A 27,687-nucleotide genomic window follows, 5' to 3' on the forward strand; every position below is an offset into this window, starting at 1 on the left:
AGTAAAAATTGCTGTAATGTGAACCGGAATGAATAATTGGTTAAAATCGAGTGAATGTTGAGCTAGAAGGGGTTGCACTTTCTTGATTTTATGTTTTCAATTTTAAAACTAGTTGGTACCGTCGTCGCGTCGGGGTGACAATGGGTCAAATGGGGGTGGGTGAGAATGGGTCACTGTTTCAACTACTTAGAATGCTAAAATATAAGAGACCTTTTTAAATAATTTTGCTGTACGACCTCCAGACTGCCGGTGAGAGCGATGACCCATTCTCATCCGGCTCTGAACACGGTGCTATAAGGCACCGGAGTCAACCCTATGCATGGACCTCACTGTTTACAAAGGCACCCATGGGATCATAAAAGGCGACTATCTACAACAGGTAGAGATAAGGGGCCGTACACTAATAACGTAAGCATTTTTTTCTGGGTTTTTCAACCGCCCCCTCCTCCCCCCATGTCAGATTTTTCCCATACAAATCATTTTTTATTTATATGGAACGGGAAAATGGCAGACCCCCCCTCCCCCCATAAGTGCTTACGTAATTAGTGTACGACCCCTAACGGCCCGGAGGGGGGACCCTTTTAACATGGAAACGAATACAAAAAACAACGAAGGAGCAGGCGGAGCGAATGTTTTCGCAAAAAGTGGGAAGTTGCAGCGATCTTCAGTGATGTCGCAGGCAGAAGTAGCGAGTACCAGTAGTACGGCCAAGACTGCTGAGAACCAGGTAGGCCAACAGGAGCTAGGATCCGGGAATAGGGTGTCCACCCAAAAATCGGAAAGTGGTGCTTTTCAGGAGGACCTACAACTTTAGAGGACCAACCTGATGGAGGTGCGGAAGCGAGTCAACGAGCTTTACGACTTCGTGAAGGACAAGCACAATGTTCACACGAAGATCAAGCTTCTAGTGACGAGCTTCAAGTCCGCCGTAAAAGCAGCCGAACACGAACAGATCGTGCCAAAAAAGAGAGCCGAAGCAGCTGAAAAGTTGCTGAAAGAAGCAGCGGAGCATACAGCAGGTGAGACACAGCAGGCACCTAAAAGTCCCCGAATCACTCGCACGGAAAAGCGAGGAAGGGATTCGCATGGAGAGCAGGAAGTCACGAAAAAGCAACGGAATGTGCAGGACTTACCAGCGTGCTGAAGGAACGCGTCAAAGGTGGTGAGTGGCAGACCGTGGAAAGTCAGCGGGAGAAGAGGAAGAAGCAGAAGGAGAATATGGAAAAGAGGATGGAACAGAAGAAAAAAGATCGTAGAAGCAAGCGATAAAACGTCGTACGCAGCGATCCTGAAGAAGGTGAGAGAGGACACGGAGCTAAAAGACTTGGGTGAGAAAGTGGTGAGAACTAGGCGTACCCAGAAGGGGGAGTTGTTGTTCGAGCTGAAGAAGGATTCCACGATCAAGAGCTCGGCCTTCCGGGAGCTCATTGCTCATTGGGCAGTGACGGTAACGTAAGAGTTCTAACGCAGGAAGCAGTGGTCGAGTGCAGAGACCTGGACGAGATCACGACGGAAGACGAACTGAGGGATGCACTGGTCTCACAATGCAAGTTGGAGGAAGTGCAAATGACAATTCGACTGAGGAAAGCGTACGGAGGCACACAAGTAGCAGCGATGCGACTACCAGCAGAGGCTGCCAACGAAATGGTGGAGGCGGGCAAGGTGAAAGTAGGATGGTCGGTGTGCCTGTTGAGATTCGCCCCACGAGTCACCAAGCAGATGGAACGATGCTTTAAATGCATGGCGTTTGGCCCAAGGATGTTAACGATCATTCATCATGCAACTAGCGCTCTAACTTCGTTATTAGTTGAATTCTAATAACGAACCATTAAGCAAAGTTTTAGAAAAACCTTCGCACTAGAAGTCCACCATACAACTTATTTTGAAATTCAGCTTCTGGAATGTGTTATTGACAAACTACTAAAAGATCGATCGCAAATTACTGAATGATCGTTAACATCCTTGGTTTGGCCACCAGGCACGAAACTGCAAAGGCCCGGATAGATCCGGTCTATGTAGGAAATGTGGTGAAGAAGGACATGTTGCTAGGGGCTGCACGAAGCAACCAAGATGCCTGCTCTGCAAACCGGAGGACGGAAACGAGCATACGACGGGTGGCTTCCAATGCCCTGCATACAAGAAGGCGATGGCGGGCCGGGATTAATGGAGATCATCCAGTTGAATCTCAATCATTGCGACACCGTACAGCAACTGTTGTGGCAGTCGACAACAGAAGCAATGAATGACGTGGCAAATATTGCTGAACCGTATCGGATCCCTTCTGACAACGGCAACTGGGTGGCGGATTCCTCGGGGATTGCGGCTATCCAAGTGATGGGCAAATTTCCTATTCAAGAAGTGGTAGACAGCTCAAGCGAGGGTTTCGTTATCTCCAAAATCAACGGGATCTTCGTGTGTAGCTGCTACGCAGCCCCAAGATGGACCTTGGAGCAGTATAACCGGATGCTGGACTCACTCACGGAGAAGCTGATCTGCCGAAAACCGGTAATCATCGGAGGCGACTTCAACGCTTGGGGAGTGGAGTGGGGAAGCAGGCTGACTAACCCCAGAGGTTACAGTTTGCTGGAGTCGTTGGCAAAGCTGGATGTCAGGCTTTGCAACGAAGGTACCGTTAGTACATTTCGCAGAGATGGCAGGGTCCATTATCGACGTCACGTTCTGCAGTCCGTCGCTGGTGAGGAACATGAGCTGGAGAGTTAGTGAGGACTATACACATAGTGATCACCAGGCGATTCGGTATAGTGTTGGAACACGAATGCCGACGGTACGGCGAGAAATTAGGAATAGCGGGCGAAAATGGAAGGCGAAGGACTTCGACAAGGATCTCTTTATCGAATCACTTCGAGCAGACAGCGGCGCTAAAAATCTCGATGCAGATGAGCTGACAGAAACTCTTGCGAGGGCATGCGATGCGACGATGCCAAGGAGAAGCCGGCGGCTAAATTACTGGTAGAACGAAACTCTTGCTAGTCTTCGTGCTGCGTGTCTCAGTGTCAGAAGACGCTTCCAGAGAGCAAGGTCCGAAACAGTCAGAGAGGAGCGTAGAATAATCTTCCGTGAAGCTAGATCGGCCTTCAAACGGGAGATTAGAGTCAGCCAATCTAACTGCTTCAAGGAGTTGTGCCGGGAAGCTGACGCTGATCCTTGGGGCAACGCTTATCGGGTCGTAACAGCGAGGATCAGGGGTCCAGCGACGCCAGCGGAAATGTGTCCTGCCAAGCTGAAGATCATCGTTGACGGTCTCTTCCCGCAGCATGATTCTACTATCTGGCCGCCTACACCGTACGCTGATGAAGACGGAAGGTCTGAAGATGAAGAAAGCTCCGGGTCCGGATGGAATTCCAAACGTGGCTCTAAAAACTGCGATACTGGCGTTTCCAGATTTGTTCAGGATGGTGCTGCAGAAATGCCTAGCAGATGGTAACTTTCCAGATAGGTGGAAGATCCAGAAACAAGTGCTGCTTCCGAAACCAGGGAAACCGTCGGAGAATCCAGCATCGTATAGGGCCATATGCCTGCTGGATACACTGGGGAAGCTTCTGGAAAGGATTATCCTTAATCGGCTGACGCAGTTCACTGAGGGCGAGACCGGCTTATCGGAAAAGCAGTTCGGATTCCGAAAAGGCAGATCGACGGTGAATGCAATCAGGACGGTCATTGATGTTTCAGAGAGAGCGGCCAAGAAGAAGAGGCGCGGCAATCGATTCTGCGCTGTAGTAACGATTGACGTCAAAAACGCTTTTAACAGTGTCAGCTGGGAGGCCATCGCCGCAGCGCTGCACGGTATGCGGGTTCCTGACTACTTGTGTAGAATCCTTGAAAGTTACTTTCAGAACCGGATCCTGGTTTACGAAACGAATTCGGGGCAGAAGTCGATTAGGGTTACGGTGGGTGTTCCACAAGGTTACATACTAGGCCCAACGCTGTGGAACATTATGTACAACGGATTTCTAAAACTGAAGTTACCCAAAGGCGTAAAGATCTTCGGATTCGCGGACGATGTCGTCCTTACAATAACCGGAGAGTCGTTGGAAGAAGTAGAAATGCTGGTGGCGAAAACGACCGACGCAGTTGAAAACTGGATGAACGGAGTCAAGCTGCAGCTTGCTCACCACAAAACAGAAGTGATGCTGGTTAGCAACTGCCGAGAGATCCAGCGGATCCAGATTACCGTAGGAGAGCACAACATACCGTCCGTGCGGGCTTTGAGGCATCTAGGAGTAATGATCGACGACCGGTTGAATTTCAACACCCATGGGGACTATTCCTGCGAAAAGGCGGCTAAGGCGGCCAGTGCGTGGCTGAACAGGGAGCATGGAGAGGTGAACTTTTACCTTACACAGTTCCTGTCCGGACACGGTTGTTTCCGCCAATATTTGCACCGGTGTGGCCATGCGTCATCGCCATTCTGCCCGGCGTGTATCAACGTAGAGGAGACTCCAGAGCACGTGATATTCAACTGCCCGAGGTTTGGGGAGGCACGTAGAAGAATGCCTGCCATAAGGGCGGACAACATCACAGAGCGAATGGGACGCGATCAAGGTACGTGGAATGCGGTAACCAGAGTCGTGACGCAAATACTGTCAGAGCTGCAGCGTCGATGGAGGAAGGACCAGCAAGTAAGCGTCGGTTTGGAGGAAAATCCAGCACAGTGAGCAGTGTTTGGTCTCGAGTCGTCGGGGCGCCAGCGAACCGGAAGTCTTCTGCCAACCGGAATCGTCGGACCGACCTCGGCACTCGAACCTCAAACCTGCTGAAGAAAGAAGAAAGAAGAAGGAAGTGCTTCGGGTATGTAGGGCACCGCCAGTGCGGACGTCATCCACCACCGGAACTGTCGGACCACCTCTGCAACCCGAAGACGAAGTCGGCGCAATGCGCGAAAGCGTCCACTGCGATAGCCGCCGGTAGTCGGGGCACCATCAGTGCGGAAGTTTCCTTCACCGGAACCGGTGGACCACGCTCGTCGCCGGGGGAAGTCAGGAGGATTCGAGTGAGGAAGTTTGTGGCTCAACCGCCGAGGGATCGAGACAACGTAGCAGTGGATCTCAGTGGCCGGAATTTCAGAAGAAGTGCATGAGCACAGAACAACCACCCCCCCCCGAAGTAGTCGCAGCATCCCGTTGTCCCGGGGGGATCGAGGCAAGGAGGATAAGGTACCCGGTTTATCCGGGAGGCACATTTTAAGCAGGTCAAGGAGCCCATCCCTGTTCGCCTTCGACCACAGTGTGGATGCTCGAGGTGTCTGTCGTGCAGATTTTTGATGGCCTTTGACCAAAAGAAAACATACAAACACACATACAGACATCACCTCAATTCGTCGAGCTAAGTCAATTGGTATATAACACTATGGGTCTCCGAGCCTTCTATCAAAAGTTCGGTTTTGGAGTGATTCTGTGGTACCTTGAATGAAAGACATCCGTTCTGTTGTGACGCATACAATAATCTGATTTATTATTCCATCAACCGTCCATAGCCTACTAGAACAATCCACTAACACATCTCCTTTTTTATACAATTTTGAATTACAATTATTAATAGTTTAAATGTATTTATCCTATAATTTTTAAAACCAAACACTATTTGTTTTTTTTGTATAATATATTTTTACATTCCGGTAAAGTTTTCTTCAACATTTTCAAATCCTCTGAATTCTGGTTCTTCATCTGAAGGCACTGTATCTGGAGATTCTATTGTACATTGGTTGTCTGTAGGTCTTGAGGTTGTTGGTGGATTAATCTTTTTCAAATGTGCTATGTTTCTTTGGTACGTTACTCCTGTTTCTTGATTTTCTACCAGAGCCCGAGTACCTGCGCGACTCAATACTTTATATTTTGTTTTTCCGAATGTTGTTTGAAGTTTGTTTCCAGGTAGAAGATTTTCCATCAAAACAGTGTCTCCACTTTGAATGTCAGATTCTTGAGCATGCCGTCTGCAGTCTTCCTTATCTTTTCCTTTTTGCTTATTCAGTTTGTCCTGATCGCGATAATCCGATGATTGTGGAATGGTTTCAATGTCATCGATCGATGGTATCTTTGATCTAATCGTACGTCCATAGCACAATTCTGTTGGAGTTTTTCCGGTCGTTGAATGCGGTGTTGTATAATACATCAACAGATAATCGTTCAAATCTTTCTTCCAATCTCTTCGCAAAACATTGCTTATCTGCAACCTCTTTAGAAGGGATCTATTCTGTCTCTCCACTAATCCATTTTCTTGTGGCCAATAAGGTGCTGCATGGTTCAGGTAAATGCCATGTATTTTGCAATATTCTTCAAATTCTTTTCCAATGAACTGTTTGGCATTATCCAGAGTTATCGTCCTAGGATATCCTAAACGCGTGAATATCTTGTCCAATCTGTTTACAGTTTCTCGAGAACCAATTCTTGACATTATTTCAACCTCTTTGTATCTGCTAAAATAATCCACTATCACCAACAAGTATTCTCCGGAAGGTAGTGGTCCCATAAAGTCAATAGCTATGTCAATCCATGGTTTTGCTGGCAGTTCTCGTCTACTCATCGGAAGCGGTTTACTTGGTAGTCCTATAAGCTGACATCCTCACATTTTGAAACAAATTCTTTAGCCGCTTTGTCCATAGTAGGCCACCAAGCTCGGTCTCTCAATCGCTTTTTCATAATTGATTCTCCTGGATGACCCTCATGCGCTAGTTGAAGCATTCTGTTTCGTAATTCTTGCGGTACTACTAATTTATTCCCTCGTACAACTGTTTCTTCGATCATGCCTAGCTCATTTCGGAAAGGTTCAAATAATTTAACGAGAGGATTATTCCAATTTCCTGATACAAGACAATCCTTAACAGCTTTGAGTTCTGGATCCATTTTGGTAGCAGCTTCGATTTCTCCTACATCAATCGCTACTGATTCTTGAACAGCGAGAACTAAGAAATGATTGTCCGTTTCAAATTCAACTGGATTTTCGTCAACAACTAACCGTGATAGAGAATCTGCGATATTTCCTGATCCTTTCCTGTACTTAACAGTAAACTTGAATGATTGAAGTCTCAACACCCATCGTTCAATTCTGGCACAAGGTGTAGAAGTTGGGGAAAATATAATTTCTAGTGGTTTATGGTCTGTTTCTAGCTCAAATTCTCGACCTATTAGGTAAACCGAAAATTTCTCAACAGCCCATACCAACGCTAACGCTTCCTTTTCTGTTTGGCAGTATCTTTTCTCTGTCACAGTTAAACTCTTACTTGCATAACATATAATACGAGGGTCCATATCAGTCTTCCCTTCGAATTGGATGAGTACTGCTCCTAAAGCTACTGGTGAGGCGTCTGCGACTACACGTGTTCTTAATGAATTATCGAAAAATGACAACGTTTGTACATTTGATATCAGCAATTTCAATTTTTCAAAACTTTGCTGGTGTTCTTCTGTCCAAATAAACTTGTTTTCTTTGTGAATTAATTGTCGCAGTGGTTCTGTGATTGTGGCTAAATCTGGAATAAACCGTCCGACATATGTTACAAAACCCAAGAAACTTCTTACTTCTTCTACAGAATTCGGTTCCCGGAATTTTTGTAACGCTTCAATCTTACTAATAGTAGGTCGAATTCCTTCTGGGGACATTTGATGTCCTAGAAATTCAAGCTCTCTAACTTTGAAAACACATTTATCGTGATTTAATAAAATCTCTCGACTTTTAGTACTCTAAGTACATGTTTTAACGTTTCATCATGTTCCTTCTCTGATTCACCAAAAATAAATATGTCGTCGAGGTAATTAACAACATTTTCACATTCTGCAAGAATGTGCTCCATAATTTTCTGGAACATTTCTGGAGCACACGAAATGCCAAACATTAGACGTTTGTATCGAAACAGCCCTTTATGGCAAATGAATGTTGTTATGTTTCTAGATGATTCTTCTAATTCAATCTAAAACAATTAAATTAAATTTTGAGCAATGTATATCCAATATAAAAATCTCATTTAAAAAAAAATCGATGCTACATACAATAATTATTTATGCAAATTATTAGTTTACCTGATGAAATGCATCCTTAATATCTAAGCGACTGAAAAACCGGGATGACCTGAACCGTGGCAAAAAATCTTCAAAAGTCGGCATCATATGGTGTTCTCTCTGGATTGCCTGATTTGCACGACGCATATCCACGCATAAACGTAAGTCTCCGTTATCCTTTACGATAGTCACTAATGGGGATACCCATTCTGCTGGTCCTAAAACTGGTTCGATTATGTCCATGGCCAATAGTTGATTCAATTTTTCTTCGATTTTGTGGAGCAATGCGATAGGCGGTCGACGGACTCGTTGAGCAATAGGAGTAACATTGCAATTGACTGGAATTCTCACCTGGATATTTTTCATTTTTGGAAATGGACGTTTTTCTGTATCTGTAAGGGCGTTAACAGAACTGATTCCTTGAGCTGCAAGTCCAATCCTCAGCACTCCAAGATTCTTTAATGTTTCCTTTCCTAGTAAAGATTGCTGTCCACCTTTAATTACATAAAACAAAGCTGTCGTCGTCGTGTCTTGTTTGGCGCTCATTGATTCTACCGCTATGGGCGCCTCGAATACATGTATTATTTCAAGTGGTTTTGCATCGGGGCCATATCCTCTCAAAATAGTTTTTGGAATATGAGAAGGAACAGTACTCTTAACACCGTGATGTTTCATATACTGCCAAGTTGTGTCGTCGATGATATTCTTCGCACTGCCTGAATCAACTAAAACTTGAATCATCACTCCACCAACTTTTGTCCATAAGTATTCATCTCCATCACCTATGTTAAAGATAAAACTTTCTGGCTCGCTTTCCTCTTTATTCTGATCTGCTACAACCGCACGTACATGGCTGAATTTCATTCTTTTTTCTGGACGATTTGTAGAAGATTCTTCGTACCTTCTCTTTAAAATTGTTCCCGATCGGCACATTTTCGCATAATGACCTATCTTGTAGCATTTCTCACATTTTCTCCCACGCGCTGGACATTGACGGCTGGTACCATAATGGTTTGATTGACCACAACGATAGCATGAGTTATTGAAACGCTTGATGTTAGAAACTGAAGAAACTGTAATGTCCTTTGTTTCCACGGGTTCTATTGCTTTTGCTTGGAGTTTGATCGATTCATAGGAATTGACTATGCGTGTCAGTTGTGCCAAAGTTAATTTCTCTTTCTGTAATAGCCTTTCTTTCAGTTCAGTAGGAGCGTAGTAGATCACCTTATCCATAATTCGTAGATCTCGACTTTCAGCTTCAGTTTTTCCGAAATTGCAACGCTTTGCTTGATCGACACAACGCATCAGAAATTTCGATAACGTCTCATGTTGGCCATCTTGTACAACAGCTGGTGATAGTTTGCAATATTCGTTTCGTTCAAAAGATTCATGTTGCTTGGGTGCAAAATGTTCGTCGAGTTTGATTATGGCGGTCTTGTAAGGGTCAATTCCTTTTTCTTTGTCTTCGGTAACATCTGCTCCGTCAATTGAATAAAATAAATCCTGAAGTTCGAGACCCCCTTTGGCGAGTAGTACATTCTTGATCTTTGACGAATTTGTCTCCTCGCTAGCTGCCACAATGACCTCAAAATTTCGCTTCCAGCGCATCCATTCTTTACGGGTTTGCGTCTCAGGAAGGTGGTTGAATTTAAACGGGTTTATGTTCCAGCTTTCCATTTTGAATTTCTATTACTGAAAATTTATTGTAAAATTACTCATTGAAATGGTTGCCATGGTAACAGCTTTGCTGTTATTTTTCAAACATTTAGCTTTTTTTTTATATTTATACATATTGCTCACAATGGCAAAGTGTCCTGCTTAATAGCAGTAAATCTCTTTTTTTCTACCCACGGTAGCGGCTTTATGCCTTTCCCTGTTGCTAGCAGCGGAGTGTCCTGCTTATAGCAGTTGTACAAAAAATTGTAAAACCATTATTTAATAACTTATCTCATACCAATCGTAAATCCTTTTTCGCTAGATCGGGGGAAATATTTGATAATGGGTGTTTGATAATGAAAATTGTGGATTCGAGCCTTAATCCTCGTCGCCAGATGTGGTACCTTGAATGAAAGACATCCGTTCTGTTGTGACGCATACAATAATCTGATTTATTATTCCATCAACCGTCCATAGCCTACTAGAACAATCCACTAACACAGATTCTAAAGCTTTTACGTAAAGGATTATGTTTGTACACGATTTTTTCCGCTCTTATTTTTGATCGTGTGACCTCAATTTACTACCAAAATCTTTGACACATGTTTAAAAAAATCCTGAATAAATAAATCAAAGAAAAATCCCATGATAATTAATATGCGTTAAGCATTTAGGATGAGTGTAAAATTGAGAAAATGTGTATCGTGAAGAAACAGAATCCAGTGTACTTTGTATACGAGAAAGGCAAAAAGCTCCTGAGCTTGCACTTTCTTGTGAATGTTTGATTTCTCCCAAGAAGCCTATAGCACTGCATTTTGCCTTTTCGGCTAAACATCCAGTATTTTGCGCTCGGTAATGGCGGCGTGGGCTCCTCTCAGTTTGACATTCAAGAGGTAGAAAACATTGGAACTCATCTAGTATGCCTTGATTCAATCTATATTTTTGGTATCAACAAACAAAAGTCAAATATTTGTCATAGCGGATTCCAGGAAACGATCAAGTTTTAATTATTTATCTTATTTTATATTTTATTAGTTTTAATGTTTTGTGTATTTTAGGTTATGTATTGGGAATGCAACTTTTCCAATAGCAATGCTCTATTTTATCTCTATTAAATGGATTAGTTAGCATTTTATCTTAAAAAGCTTCAAAAAAATGGTGATCATTGGTGTTGGTTCAAATTGCTAGAGTTGTTAACATTTTTAGGAGCCTAATTTTATGCGAAACTTCTCATATGACACTTTTTATAGGCGATAAGGGAGAATTCTCATAGCTGGAGGTCTAGTCTATATCGATAAAATATATGTATTTGCGTTTCATCAAACAAATCAAAAGGAAACATAAAAACATTATTCACTCTAAATTATATACTGTTTCATATTGCAAAAATTGAGTTGATAATCAGTTGACATACAAGAATTACAAAACAATTACAAATTTTTTTCACTTATAGATGCAACATTTACTTTTGCCACAAATTTGGCGTATTTTCGAAACAAACTTGAAAACTAAAAAAACTGTATTCTAATGATGTATATTGTGAATACATTCAGAGTATAATTATTTGATTGTATATGATTCAACGGCAGTCAGCGGTGTGCGCAACACTGCTACTGCCTTCGTAGTTTTAATAAAATAGAGCAGAGCTCTCTTATTGAATCGACACCCAAACGATCAACACGCGTTGTTTTTTAGTTCCGTGAAGAAACCCCAACCCCCACCCCAAAATGCTTAAACAGCGGGATATATTATCTAATAATAATAATATGTATACTCGATAGTTCGAAGATGTTTTTGAGAGTGACATTGGGCATCTTCTATCTCATTACATCCACGAAAGAGAGTTTCCAATGCATTTACTCAGATATAGGCACAATCATGTGTCAGGTTTTCAATTCGTTACTATCACGCCTAGAATATATTCACCCTCATTCTTGTTTACGTTCGTATCGGATACGTTAGAACGTATCAACAGTTCGCATTCTCGTTTTCGTTCGAACCAATTCTAACCATTCGATTTTTCGAACATCATTCGTTCGAGTGTTTGCCCTATTCCCGTTTTCGTTCGAATGGACATTTTTGACTACTTTCAATTCGACGCTCTGACCTCGCGAATTGACACGAAACGAATCATTACGATTCTGTTTCAACTTTTCCATGTCGGTTGAAATGGTTCAAATGGATGTTCCTGGCGACGAAATTTTGTACATCTTACGTAAATAAAACATGTTTTTCATTTATCATAAAATTTTACTACCTGATTGCAACTTTACAGATACACATTATGACCTCAACAATAAGGGCGTTTTCAGAGTCATTTTGAGTGAATTTGAATGATGCGTTTGAATTTTTTGAATGATTTTTTTTATGAACTTTTGAATGCTGCATAAATAAATTGAAATTTTGAATGCTGCAATGGCTTTGTAAAGCAGCATAAATGATTAAACATTAATTTTTTTAGAAATTCCCGAGCGAATTTCTAAAGTAATACTTCAGCGATTTTCTCAGGAATTCCTAGAGTAACTTCTGGAGGAACTCCCGGAAGAACTTCCGACGAAATTCCTGGATGAACTTCCGAGGAGATTCTGTAGGACCTTCCGGAAAAATGCCTGAAGAATCTTCCAAATAAGTTTCTGGATGAACGTTCAGAGAAATGCATGGAAGAATTCCTGAAGGAACTCCCGGAAAAAAAAATCTGGTGGAACTTCCGGAGAAATCCCTCGAGGAATTTCGGGAGAAACTTCCGAAAGAATTCCTAAAAGATCTTCAAAAGGAATTCTTGGAAGAGCTACCGGAGGAATTTCGGTGGTGGATCTTCCGGAGAAATTCCTTGGAGAACTACCGGAAGATTTGCTTTAGGAAATTTCCCGGACGAATTCCTGGAGGCACTTCTGATGGAACTCCTGGAGGATCTACCGATGGAATTCCTGGAGGATTGTACGATGAAATTCCTGAAGAAACTCTTGGACGAATTCCTGGAGAAGCTTTCAATGGAAGTTCTGCAGACATTTCTTGACGAACTTCCGCAGATATCTCTGGAGGATTTATTGGAAGAATTCCTGGAGGAATTTTTCTTCTATGAGTTCCTCCAAAAATTTGTATAGGATTTACTCCACGAATTTCTTTAGGAATTCATGTGAACATTCATCCAGGAATTTCCCCGGAAATTTCTACAGAAACTCCTCCAGAAAATTCCTCCGGAAATCCCTTTAGGAATTCCTCCTGAAATTTCTTCAGAAATTACTCCGGAAGTACATCCAGAAATTCCTCCCGAAATTCTTCCGGGAGTTCCTCAAGCAATTCCTCCAAGAACTCCTTCAGGAATTCTTTCGGACTTTCTTCAAATAATTCTCCCGAGAATTCCTTAAGAAATTCCTCCTAAAATTTCTTCAGGAATTCGTCCTTGAGTTCCTCAAGCGATTCGTACTTCAGTTCCTCCTGGAAGCAAATCTTTATTAAGCGATTTATGTTTTTTTAAGAACTTTATTAAAGTGATTTTTCAACATAATTTTAAGTTCATCACTAACTAATGCAAACAGTTCCTCCAGCAATTCCTCCGGAAGTTTTTCTTTTTTCTTCAGGAATTTCCCACGGAAGTTCCTTTAGAAGTTCCTCCGGAAGTTCCTTCAGAAATTCCTTCAGGAACCTTCAGGAATTCCTCCGGAAGTTCCTTCAGGAATTATTCCAGAAGTGCCTTCAGGAATTCCTCCGGAAGTTCCTTCAGGAACTCCCCCAGAAGTTCCTTCAGTAATGCCTTCGAAAGTTCCTTCAGGATTTCCTCCGGAAGTTTTCAAAGAATTCCTCCAAAAATTCTTCAAGGAATTCCTCCAAAAGTTCCTCAAGGAATTCCTCCAGAAGTTGCTCCGGATGTTACTTCAGGAATTGTTCCGGAAGTTCCTTAAAAATCCTCCGAAGGTGCATTCAGTAATTCCTCCGGAAGTTCTTCAAAATATTCCCACGAAAGCTCTTTCAGAATATCCTTCAGGAGTTTCTCCAGAAATTCCTCAAGGCATCCCTCCGGAAGTTCCCCAAGAAATCCCTCCGGAAGTTACACAAGGCATTCTTCCGGAAGTTTTTCATGGGATTCCTCGGGAAGTTTTCCATGGAATCCTCCAGAAGTTCTTCAGGAAATTGCTCCGGAAGTTCCTCAAGGAATTCCTCCGGATGTTCCTCAATAATTCCTCCATAAGTCCCTCAAGAAATTCCTGCGGAAGTTCCTCAAGAAATTCCTCCGGAAGTTTCTCAAGGAATCCCTCCGGAAGTTCTTTAAAATATTTCCTCGAAAGCTCTTTCAGAATTTTCTTCAGGAGTTTCTCCGGAAATTCCTCAAGGCATCTCTCCGGAAGTTCCCAAAGGTAGCCCTCCGGAAGTTTCTCAAGGAATTCCTCCGGAAGTTCCTCAAGGAATTCCTCCGGAAGTTCTTCAAGGAATTCCTCCGGAAGTTTCTCAAGGAATTCCTCCGGAGTTCCTCCGAAAGTTCCTTAAGGGATTCCACCGGAAGTTCCTCAAGGAATTCCACCGGAAGTTCCTCAAGGAATTCCTCCGGAAGTTCCTCAAAAAAATTCTCCGGAAGTTCTTCAACGAATGCCTCCAGAAGTTCCCCTAGGAATTCCTCCAGAAGTTCCCCAAGGAATTGCTCCGGAAGTTTCCTCAGGCATTTCTCCGGAAGTACCCTCAGTTCCTCCGAAAGTTTTTTTTAAAAATATGCCCCAAAAATTCCTCCAAGGAATTCTTCCGGAAGTTCCTTAAAAAATTCCTCTGGAAGTTTCTCCAGGAAATCCTCCGGAAGCTCTTCAACGTATTCCTCCGGAAGTTCATCAAGGAATTCCCCCGGAAGTTCCTCCATTAGTTTCCCCGGAAGTTGCTATAGGAATTTCTCCAGGGATTTCACCGCAAGTTACTCCAGGAAATTTCTCTACGAGTTCCTACGATTTCTAGAGAATTGCGTAGAGTTCCTCCGAGAACTTTTCCTGAAGTTGATCAGGAATTTTGAAATCCTTCAAAAATCCCTGGGAATTCAACTGGAGTTTCCCTGGGCTTTCTTCAGAAATTTCTACTGGAGCTCCTACTAAAGTTTCTCCAGGAATTCCTACTGGAGTTTTCTCAGGAATGTCTACTTGCGTTTCTCCAGGAATCGCTTTTCTCATGGAGTTCCTCCAAAAGTTTATTCAGAGGTTCCTCCAGGAGTTCCTTCAAATTTCTCCTGAAGTTTCTCCAGGAATTCCATCAGAAGCTCCACCACAAATTTCTCTTGGAGTTCCTGTAGGAGCTTTACCAGAAATTTCTCCTGGAGTTTCTGCAAGAATTTCAACTGGAGTTTCTCCTAGGGTTTCCTCAGGAATTTCTTCTGGAGTTTCTCCAGGAATTCCTACTGGAGTTTCTCCAGGAATTCCTACTGGAGTTCCTCCAATAATTCCTTATGAAATTTCTCCAGAATTTACATCTGAAATTTCTCCTGAAGTTCATTCAGAATATCCTCCTAGAATTTCTTCGGGAATTTCTACTGGAATTCCTACTAGAGTTTAACCAAGCTTCCCTCCAGATGTTCCTCCAAGAGTTCCACTAGAAGTTTCTACAGGGGATCTCCCAGAAGCTCCTTCAGGAGTGCTTCCAGAAATTCCTCATGGAGTTGCTCCAGAAACTCCTCCTGTAGTTCATCCAATAATGCCTCTTGGAGTTTCCCCAATAATGCCTCCTGGAGTTTCTCCAAGAATTTTTCCAGAAGTTCCTCCAAGATTCTTTCAGAAAATCCTCCTGGAGTTTCGCAGATATTTCTCATGAAGTTTCTGTAGGAGTTCCTCGAGAATTTCAGCTGAAGTTTTTCCAGAAATTCCTACTGGAGTTTCTCTTAGGGTTTCTCTAGGAATTCCTACTGGAGTTTGTCCAGGAATTTCTTAGTGATGAACTCTAATTTTGAAAAATCACTTTAATAAAGTTTAAAAAAAAAAATCCAGGAATTTCTACTAGAATTTCTACTAGGTATTCCCAGTGGGAATTCTCCAGCTATTCTCTATAAAGTTTCTCCAAGAATTGCTTCTGAGGTGTTCCCAGGAATTCCTCTCAAAACTCCTTTAGAAATTTATCCTTGAATTCCTGTAGAAGTTCCTCCAGGAATTTTTGAAGTTTCTTCAGGAACTGCTCCTGGAGTTCGTCTAGGCATTCCTTTTGAAGTTTCTACTGGATAAATTCTGAAGAAACTTCAGTAGAAATTCCTGAGAGAACTCCAGAAGGAATTCTTGGGGGAATCAAAGGAAAAAAAATCTAGAGGTAGCTTAGAAAAAAATATGAAAAATCAGAAATCTAAAAAAAATAAATCAAAAATTTTCAAGTGAGAAGTATAATGCAGAAGAGTTTCACGGTTTTCCGTGATATAGAGAAGATATTCTCTATGGAAATTAAGATGATTTTTCTAGAAATTCATTTTCGTAATAATTCTAAAGAATTCTCTGTAGAAATTTAAAAGAATTCCATTGAATATTTGCCGAGGAATTGTTGAAGAACAATTTTATGAGGAATTTTTGAACAATTAGCCGGGAAAACTCAGAGAATTTGAAAGAATTTACAGAGGAAATCTTGAAGACTTTTCCGAAGAATTTCCAAAGGATATTTTAACGTTTTCACTGTAGAACTTCTGAGGAATTCCTTCAAGGAATTATGTAGAATATCGCGAGAGTATTTCGAATGTTTTTTCCGATGAAGATTCCGAGAGTTTTCACGTCGCAACCGCCGGCTAAAATGTCTCCCGGCGTAAACCCGCTGACGGTGCACATATTGATTGCCCGTGGATATCATCAAAACACATCCTGGGGAAAATCAAAAGAAATTCCCCTTGAATGAATGTAAAAATTTGAAAATTGCTTTCCGGAAAATCTTGTCTCTTGAGATAATTGTGTAGCTGTTAGCGCAAAACTCGGTCGCTGTTCCCAAATAATTCATTTATGACTATAAAAATAAGCGCATTTCAATCAATTCATAAAGTGGGTTTAATTTATATTTTATTTATTAACACCATTAACATTTATTTGTAATCAGTTCGGAACTCGTCTTTAGAAATTCTTTGTACCATACAGAACTAACATGCAACTAAATAGAAACGAATCCCTGCGACGGACAACTACATCCTTCAGCGCACCGTTTTCATCTCCAGCTGCGGACTCTTGAACCAGCTGTTCCACGGAATGGCAAAATGTTGGATAACCAATGCAGATTCACGATGACAAATAATTGGAATAATGGCCACATTTTCCCGCGAAGTGTCTGCGTCCGCTACATTCCGGTGAAATTTTGTCCTATGCATCGATGCTGCTGATAGCATCTCCCGGTGTTTTTAATCTTTCTGCTCAGCCGTCTAACTATCCGTGGGATTTTCAGTTTTTTCCGATTCCGTTATCGCGATATCACAAAGAATTATTTAAAAACTGATATTTTATAAACGACGAGTAAAATATCTCAACCGAATATTTTTTTATCTTTGTTTTGATTACTTGCATTTTGACAGCTTAGAAATGCTTCGAATGTGTTTGTCGATAGGGCAACACTTTTTCGAATACGTATCGCATTCGATTGGCGTTCGATCGAAAACGGGAATACCGTTTTCGAAGTCATTCGAATCGATACGTTTGTTCGAATGTCAGATACGGACGTAAACAAGAATAAGGGTGATTAAGAATCATTAAAACAATAGTAGGTAATACATTTTTAAATAAATCAGTAAATCATGAAATTATTTTCGAGGATCGAGTGAGCCTTGGCTGGAAACGGAAGTGTTTTTTTATCCGTCATATTTTTTTCTATAACTTTTTCTTCTGTATTTTTGAAGATTGGATTTTGGAAAAGCATGCAAAATGTAGTGGCAACTAAAGTGAAGGCTCTGCATTCATAGAAGATACCAGGTAAAACACGTTTGTTAGTGACCCCGATATAGATGCCAGCGGGACCGGTCAAAATGTAATCATATTGATTCTGATCCCTATGCTTACTGGAATCAATTTCGACACCTAACGGAATACATCCGTTACTCGAATCGGAATCCATCTAGCAGTGAAACAGTTTCCGGGTTTTGTTGCTGATGATAAAAATTCCTATGCAAATTTTCCATCAATCACTCATCAGCCAGAGTTCTTTGAATAAAAATCCAAATTGGCCAATGAACTCAACTCATTTTCATCCATTGTGGAAAGCGGACTCTACCCTTCGTACAGAAGTTGTTCAAGATAATACCATCAAAAGAGTTGACGCAGTTCGAAAGGATGATCCAGCAGATCCATTTCATTCACGTGGGTTACATTGTGGTTGTTCCTGAATGTACGGTGACGGGCAATTGGATCTAGGGATGAGGATTCCGCGTGAACGAACTGACGAGCTTGAGCCATGGGAGCAACAGTATAAACGGAAATATTACAAAGGTTTGATACAGGGAAGATATGCATAGATGCAAACTTCACGACTTCGGTAAGCTCGATCCTTTTCTAAATTATGTTTAACCATACATACCTACATAATTTTTAAACACACTAATCATACGTCAAAAAATGTATAGATACAGGTTCATTGTGTCGTTTACAATAATAATAACCTGAGAAGCGTCAGTGATAATCGAAATTTAGTATAACTTGCATTTATTAATGTTTTCTACATTTAAAACTTTTTACTTCAAAACACAATATTTTTGTTGAATTCAATCCGCAATATTAATTTATCAGTTTCACATGGTTTTTTCTGGCTAATTTGATGAATATCGCATATCGTTAATGGCATCCATATACAGATGTGCTCGACTTGCGGTTAGCGGCAGTATAACCGGTAATCAATTCAGTACTCAAATCAACAATTTGTTTTGTTGAGTTGAAAATTCTAGTTTTGGCGCAAGATTTTTTTATTTCCAAATTATTCTCTTTCTGGAATTGAATTTAAGGCAAATTATAAGATATTTTTTGCAATTCTTACATAAATGTTTATTAAATGTTAATCGTCTACTTTACTGATTGTCAAGTCATGTTTCTTGAACGATCGAATGTGACAGAATTACATGAATGATCAATGTCAAGTGTTAGTACTTCCTATTGAAAACCTAAGTAATCCTTAGGTATAATAATTCCGTTATAACTAAATTTAGTACTAAAAAATCAACCTAATATAGATTTCAAATGGGTATATCTTGTGATAGAGTGATACAATGTTTTCGATAAGTTATGTTTGGACGAAAATAAACTAGTCGCATAATGTCACCAGTCAGTTTGATAGCGGATAATACGTAAGTAATAACATGAGATCATGGTCTTTGAGTACACATAATTTTTTTTTTACGATTTATTACATTTTCCTTATTTTATCTCGAGAGCGAGTAATGGCGCTTAAGCCTAGGTATAAGTACCAGGACATATGGGAGAAATACCAGTGTCCCATCCCTGGAAGTACGATCAGCAAGGAGTGACACTAACCTTCTTAGCAATGTCACTCCCAACGGCAACTTTTCAATCACCCCCTGAAAATGGAACGGTTGGTACGGCTGTCCCCGTTTCTTCTGTTCGTTTATTCAAAACTTTTCGTTGATCATGTTATTCGTTTCTGAATAATCTGATTGCCGAGAAGTTATGAATTATCTTCCAATTTCAAGCCTGCACGGTGGGCCTGGCCGTTTTAACCCAAGTAACAATTTTCATGCTTGTTGGATTTATTTAATTCTTATAGCGGATTTATGACAGCAGTCACCATGGCTAGTTGCTCAGATTTATTGGCGTTCTTATTGCTATCAATAAACCTCTGATAAATCTGCCCGAAAAGCTTCAAACGTCAAATGCCGATTGGTCTTGTTAACAACTCTATGGTTGTAACGAAGAGCGTAATAAGTCCAATTTTCAAAGCTTGATCAAAGCCATAATTTTTGGTCATAATGTGGTCAAATGAATAACCCCAATAAGAATATTTACATTGTAAAGGGTTTATAACGGTGTTCAATAAGAGCAACATTTTTCTGATCGAAATCTATGATGGCCATATTGGAAATGGAGAACCATCTTCAAGTCAGTGAAATTTATCACTGGAAATTATGATTAGACGGTGTTTTCGCCGCAAATGACACGTTTTTGGTAAAAGCTATAAAAAACAAACATATTTTGGTGTAATATCAATAAATTCAGTGAAGATTTACGTCATTGATGTTATAATAATTTTTATTTTCTTGCCCAAAACTATATTATTTTGCGGGCGCGTAGTGCTTAATCTCATTTTTGCACTAGCTTTCACCATGAAATCGAGCGCGCACCTCATTTTCATGAAAGCATATTGAAAAAAAAACTTGAAAAAGTTTTATTTTGGATTAATCCTCATCATGATTTTCATCAACACATTAGTTTGTTATTATTTGTTTGCAAGGTTTTGTTTCTCTTTTTTCAAAGCAACATTTTTGACAGCTGCCGCAGCCAAATTCCCTTTTTTGCGGGCGGCTTGAAACGGATTTTTATATACTCTTATAAGAGGTTTATAGTGGTAATCTAGAGAGGGCCATTTGGACATATCTTACTCTTATAGTGGTCATCAGAAGGTAATCCTTTAGTAATGGGTTTTATTGTCAGTTCTTGTAATTCGATCTTGAAAACCATTCCTAGAGCGGAATAATGGGCCAAACACAATTGGTACGTTTGCGTGCGTTTTGACAGTTTTCCCATGGGAAAACTGTCAAAACGCACGCAAACGTATCCATTGTGTTTGACCCTTAAAACTTGAAATGTTACTTGGGAATATTTGTATCCTATTGATGATATGCTGCAAATATTAATGCAGACAAGAAAATGCTCGGAAACACAACCGACATCTCCAGGATGCTTTTCAATACTGGCTGTGCATGTGCTAAGACAAGACAAGACAAGACAAATCATAATTGAAATTATTTTCAGATACCGATACGGAAGATATTTGACATTTTGTTTATTTACGATATTTCTTTTCACTAAAACAAGGCATACTTGATGAGTTCCAATGTTTTCTACCTCTTGAATGTCAAACTGAAGGGAACTCACGCCGCCATTACAGTTCGCAAAAGACTGGATTATAGAGCCAGTATACATCTTTTTAGCTCCAATATACATCTTTTTTATGTAGTTAACGACCGCATAGAATAAGCACCCAAAATACATTTGTATCAATGACAAGGTGGATGATAATTATCTAAAGAAGATAGGGGGAATGACGGCTTTGGCAAGTTTTGTTCTATTATTGGCAAGTTTTGTTCTATTTATGACTGATTATGCTCAAATTTGGCCTAAACATTCTTTGCATATCAAAGAATATTGTGGCCAAATTTCATAAAATTTGGTCGACAAAAACCCCCCTGCCAATAATAGAACAAAACCTGCCAAAGCCGTCTTTCCCCCTATTAACGGCTTATGCTTCGATTATGTGGAGTGAAATTCTTGCAAATCTCATTTAATGCACCTCTCAATTTTCATGGATTTGGCTTTGATGATTGGTACTCACTAAATATAAGAGCTAGGTATTATCATAAATAATCATTAATTTCTATTTAAAAGTAACATGTCCCATTTGTTCTATTAGCATAGCAATTTCTATTGTTAGCAATAAAAATGCTTTCATTGGCAATCGGACATTAAAGTCGAATTTTGTGCCATTTTTAGATTGTTTGTAATTCTCAGTGGTGAATCTCAATCAAATTAATGCGCCGCTCGTTCATCTGGGCCAGTTTTCCAAATCAGAAAATCAGGATTAAGGTTATCTTTGATTCATGCAGGTAGATTGCAAACACATTTTTAACATTTTGCAAAATGTATTATTTCGAAACATGTTGCACAGCCAAGATATTTAACAAAAAAAAAGGTTTCGTACGGCCGAGTTGCCGAATAATATGCAATCAATGAATCGGCACTCAATTTGAGCGGCACTTTCGGAAATCAATATGGCGAAAGGCATCTAAAGTTTATTATCTCGAAAATAATCGCTTTAATCGAAAAAATATTTGGTATGATAAGTAGCGGACACCTTCCTACATAACTGGTACTGAATAGTTTTTCGTGAAAAGTTCCTGCTGTTGGGAAAACCTGAGTTAGATGTCTTTCGCCATACAAACTTCAGGTGGTTAACTCATGCCCCAAAATGTACAAAAAAGGTTGGTTTTGGTACATAAGAATTGTGGGGGCCACGGCCCCCCGGCCCCCCTCTATATCCGGCCCTGACTGTATATGATTCATTATGATAAAACAATTAATTAAATCAACACCCTTTGAATCGAAATCCGTCCACCGTTCGAATCATAAAATCAAAATCCGTACAATTTTCTTTGTCTAAATATTCGAATTGAATCAGATCGATTAACTTAACTGCCGCTAACCGCAAGTCGACCACATCTGTATATGGACGCCCATATACAGATGTGCTCGAATTGCGGTTAGCGGCAGTTAACTGCTACTACAAATAGTTCAATACGCACCTTGAGAAACGTACTATTAGGCCGGTCCCAATGCTGAAGTTGCAGTTTCAGTTTGGTACTGCTTGAAGTTATAATATTTATAGCTGTCAAAATAAAACTACAACTTGGTGCCCGCAACGCACAGTTGTAAACAAAATAAAACTTGGTTTTATTTTTTCAAAACGCAAAAACAAAACAAACTAACATTTTCCGCGGTAGTTTTTCTCTCGCAAACGAACAACAATGAGTTTGTCTATCATCTGAGACACACAAATACTATTAATTAAATTTAAAACTCAGTTGCATTTCAGTTTCAAATCAGGTCATATTTACAACAAACCATTCGAGCAATTGCAAATCAGTTTCAAAAAGTGCTCGAAAAATAAAACTACAACTCTGCGTTGCGAACTGGTAGTTTCAGTTTCAGTATGATTTCCAAACACGCCATACAAAACCCAACAGCATTGCGACCGGCCTTAGATTTTTGTTCCGTTGATCTTACTTTATTCATTGCTATTTGAAATTTTTCCACAGATACTTTAAGATTATTAAGGTCAACACGCGATCAAATGGCACCTGAATCGTCGCGTTTGATAGGAAGTGATTTGTTTTTAATTTATGTTATTTTAATTTGAAAGCCTACTTTCCACTTCAAGGACAAAAAGATTGCTATCAAGCACAAAGCCTGTCCACGTTATATTTCGGACACTTACATAATAGTGCTGTCCAATGAGCAGCTCGAAGTAGCTCGAAGTTGTTCCCGTCCTGCTCGTTCTTTCTTGTCAACAAATGGGCATGAGAAGGACAGAGAGAAACTTCGAGCTACTTCAAGCTCTCATTGGACAGCACTATTATGTAAGTGTCCGAAATATAACGTGGACAGGCTTTGTGCTTGATAGCAATCTTTTTGTCATTGAAGTGGAAAGTAGGCTTTGAAATTAAAATAACATAAATTAAAAACAAATCACTTCCTATCAAACGCGACGATTCAGGTGCCATTTGATCGCGTGTTGACCTAGGTTGACCTTAATAATCTTAAAGTATCTGTGAAGAAATTTCAGCCCTAATGTTTAATTGATTTTTCGTCATTATATCAATTTGACAAGAGCTAAGATGTGCGAAGGGAATCAGCTGTCATGTAGATGGATCGTCTAAGTAGTCTGCATGAATTTTAAAAAATAGCATTGGAAGATGGGTGTCCGAAATTTTACGTGGACAGGCTTTATTTACAAGAAAAGAAAAATAATTTATAAAGTATTTACCTTTACCTTTTCTAAATTTATTGATATCTCATTAGGTGAACGGCGAATTGCGGTGCGGTACGGAGTTATAAATCCTATAAAACTAATAATGAAGGCCTTTGCTCCGTGCTTGAATGTCCCACGAAAAATTATTTCGAGGATCATTCTGGTAGTACAAACTTAGATTCATACGATTTTATTAAGCATATCCTTCGTATTCCAGAATAACTAATCTTCACCACTTCATCATAAATCCTGACTCCGTTTGTTACATAAACAATACACCTACTTGTTTTCCCGAAGTCAACACTACGGGCACCAGCACAGAAGTGAAAATTATCACACCGTTTGTGTTTGCCGTCTGCCGGTGGATGGATGCAGTAGCAGGAACACAAGAATTGGCACCATTCCTATGGACGGTCTTTGGTTCATGATCCACAATTGCACCGTTTTGCAACCACATCCGGAGGATGGTCCCACATCCCGAGCAGAACAACGGAATCATTTGCCTCTGGAGATTATTTGATATCAATGTTTATGGCCATAGAGGTTATGTGAATTCATAAATATTTAAAAGTGTTATCTCTGTAACGAAGAACACGATCCTGGTTGATGCTGCTGGCTGTCGTTTCGCTCATTGTTCTATGTGTCGCGGATTGGAGCGGAGGAGGAATCGAATGAAAAATCTCTTCATTGCCTTGCCTACCGAAAAGGCTTGGGAAGATGGTATAAAACGCCTTTTTAAAATTTCAGACGATCTGTACCGAAAACTATTGTGAAAGTGAATGAAAGTTGATCAATGTCCCATTACAAAGATTACCAATTGATGATGCTTAATATTCTTGATTGATTTTAATACCCAAATTAAAGCGAAGTCTTAATTTATACACTAAACAATGTCATGCATTCATAATGTCGAATTTGTCACGTGTTTGAACAATGATTCAAAAAAATGCAATTTCACCATTTCGTTCCATGATCCGTTGACGGTCATCCCCCGTCCCATTTACATCGGTAAGGGAGTTTCTCTACCTTGGCCCGTCGCGTCGTTGTTGTCGGGTGTGGTTCACTACCATGGCAGTTCGGTTCGGTTGATATTCCTCAATGGTGATGATAGTGGCGCGACGACGTCTGCACAACAACAGCTCCAACAAGACGAGGTGAGATCGCATAAAAAAATCCGTTGAGTGAATAAACATGATAGAGCGAAGCACTTCAACGGATAACGATACACGAGACGGGCTCTACCTTTAGTAACGAGAGGCTATCAATTTTATATAGTCATGCCATCATAGGACCATACTTGGCTGTCCTTATCGGCACAGGACAAAGCTACAAAGTAACATTCGCTGCATCATACTGGTATTGAAGAAGCATTTTAAATGGAACTGATTCTTTTTTTGTTTGGGCGCATATACTGTTGACTACTGAAATGCTTGAATAGGATGTCGAAGGGTATTCTCAGCAAGAGTTCCGTTTTGATTACCATTGGCTTCTTTTGATATTTTTCTTATAGTATCAGAACGTCTGTTTAGAGGTCATGTTTTGATAGATGGACCAAATGCTGCATTTATACTTTATGCTTTTATACTTTTTGTGTGTTTGATGAGGTTTTTTAATAAAGCTACTGAAACACTTCATTTTTCTTATTACTTTATTGAAGAACTTTACTTAGTATCGTTTCTTAGAATCACAAATATTTCGGGATGCCATTAAAAACGGAATAATTATGAAGTCATATCATCTAGTGGAAAATGTATCAATTTTATAAACCGCCAAAATGCCAAAAACTAAATTTTTAGAGTTTTCCCAGTATTGCACGAAACCGTCGATGTGTTAAACCTTTATCGAAATTTATTAAAATAAATAAATAAAGTGGTTGGATTACGACTGTGAATTTTTGTAGTTCGATTTTCGGGTTGGCTATCAGTCATGAATAATAGCGTTGACAATTTTATTTCATCGCCGACGTTTCGATCCAGGGATGGGATCTTCTTCAGGGCTCGATGGCAGTCAACGATAACTAACAAATTGACTGCCATCGAGCCCTGAAGAAGATCCCATCCCTGGATCGAAACGTCGGCGATGAAATAAAATTGTCAACGCTATTATTCATGACTGATAGCCAACCCGAAAATCGAACTAAATAAATAAAACGATGAAGCCAAGGTCTGCTCTGTTTCTAGTAGACAACAATGGAACATACAATCTTCCATAAAAAAATACTCCCAAAACAATTCCGTGTGACATTCTTCGTATTAAGTACAGGCCGGACTCGATTATCAGGAGGCTCGATTAACCGGAGGCTCGATTATCCGGAGTAATATTTCCGTAACGTATCTTATATGTGCAAGACACCTAGTAATGCTAGTGCCTTACTTGCTTTCCTAAGGGCCTATTCACAAATTACGTATCGCTTTAGGGGGAGGGAAGAAGTCAGACCAAGCGTTACGGTCCGTACAAAAATTAAACATTCCATAAAAAAGGGTTGCAAGAGGGAGAGAGGGGTATCAAAATTATCAAATCCAGCGTTACGAATATTGTTAAAGAACCCTTATAAGGGAAAGGAAACCAAGAACATTCATAAAAATGGTCAATTTTGAATTTCAATTCAAAGCACCGATATTTTTTTAAGAATTCGTATGTACATTCTGAATACACCATTGACATTGTGACTCATGCTACCAACTGATCCTCCGGAATATCCGGAATGGGTTCGTTCACAAATTACGTAACGCTAAATTTGACGATTTTGAACCTCCATCCTCCCCTCGTAACGCTTTTTGTATGGAAGGTTTAATTGGTTTGTATGAATCGTAATGCACGGTCTGACCGGCTGCCTCTCCTTCCAGCGTTTCGTAACCAACGGTGGTCCCTGTATAGATTCAAACAACTGGTGTACGCATAGTAACAAAAAAAAATCCTTGTGTTTAGGGAACATCCATTAATTACGTAACGCTTGGAGGGGGAGGGGGGTTCCCTGAAGTGTGACAATCCATACAATTTTTTTAGATAACTCATACAAAAAGTGTGACATAGGGGGGAGGGAGATTTAAAATGGCATTTTTTTGCGTTACGTAATTAAAGGATCTTCCCTTAATTATAAAATGATTTTTTTCATTTTCTAAAGAATCACTCGGTGGCCAAGGTGACCCATACATAATGTCATGCTCAGAATGTCGGACAATAACCTGGTGAAAATGGTTCCTGATAGGGATCCGCAGGGGACAAGAAGGCGAGGTGCGCAGAGAGCAAGGTAGTTCGATTTGAGTTCCCTCCGTGGACTACAAAGTTGGCGACGTGCAAATACTGACCGAGCTGAATGTAGACGAATTTTATGTACTGCAGAGTACTTAGTTTGAATAAATCAAATGAAATAAATTCCGTTGTTAGAATGTCAAGTGGTGCTATGCAATGAAATTCATTATTTTTTGTTTTATTTTACGGATGCTCCGAAATTTTCGGAAGGCCACAACATAAAGTTGATATTCATAATACAAAAACAAATGCATCAGAAAAATCTTGGTGTTTAATGATAAAATTAAGAAGTTTTCATTTTTTGGGATCCTCCTGATTTCCCGGCAGACCCGGAGGACCACTCGGTTAGTCGCCGCTGACAGTTTATGGCAATCCCGTTGAAACTACAGAGGATTTCTCGTGAAAAGGCTATTGTTCTTGAAAAAAAAATTGAAAAAGCTTTTCGTAAAAACTAAGAACTTTTAATGAAAATTCTGAAGAATATCCTTTGAAATTTCGAAAACACTACCGTTGAAATTCTAAGTAAATTTCCTTAAACATTGGGAAGATCTTTTTGTAAAATTTAAAAGAAAGAAAGACAGGACCACCATCTTTGACCAGAGGTCGCACAGACTGAATACTTAACACTTAACATTAGACAACGGACAGGACATTCACACAGCACCTAGTGAACAAGTGGAGCGTTTTCCTCAAATGGAATTTTCGATGACAAGGCCTATTCGACCAAACGACCTGTTAGGGCATACGACCCTTCCGGCCAAATGGTTAGTTTGGTCGTACCGCCAAACCATTTTCCACATAATAACAGTATAGGACAAATGGTATTCGGCTAGCTAGCTTTCGGCTTAACGTGTTATTCGGCCATGTGGTATTAGGTCAAATGACTTTCAACCAAACGACCCTTCGTCTTTTCTTTAAATTTCTCGTAGAATTTCCGAAGAATTACTATAGACAACATAAGGAATTTCACGAAGGAAGCCAAAGAAATTTCGTAAAAAAATCCAGTTGAAATTCCGTTGGAAACAGTTTTTGTGAAAGTTTAAAAAAATCACAAGGAAATTCTGTTAAATTCGAAGCATGCCCGGTGGCATAGGCAAAC

The 27,687-nt window shown here is 40.2% G+C and overlaps 1 protein-coding gene across 1 annotated transcript in view; it reads right to left on the reverse strand.

The window, feature by feature from the left end:
- LOC134222887 (uncharacterized) overlaps positions 1-27,687 on the reverse strand; it is a 636,084-nt gene that overhangs the window by 89,404 nt on the left and 518,993 nt on the right. The gene's annotated exons all lie outside the window — the stretch shown is intronic.

Source organism: Armigeres subalbatus, chromosome 1, assembly GCF_024139115.2.
Source record: "Armigeres subalbatus isolate Guangzhou_Male chromosome 1, GZ_Asu_2, whole genome shotgun sequence".
In the NCBI taxonomy this organism is placed as follows: Eukaryota; Metazoa; Arthropoda; class Insecta; order Diptera; family Culicidae; genus Armigeres; species Armigeres subalbatus.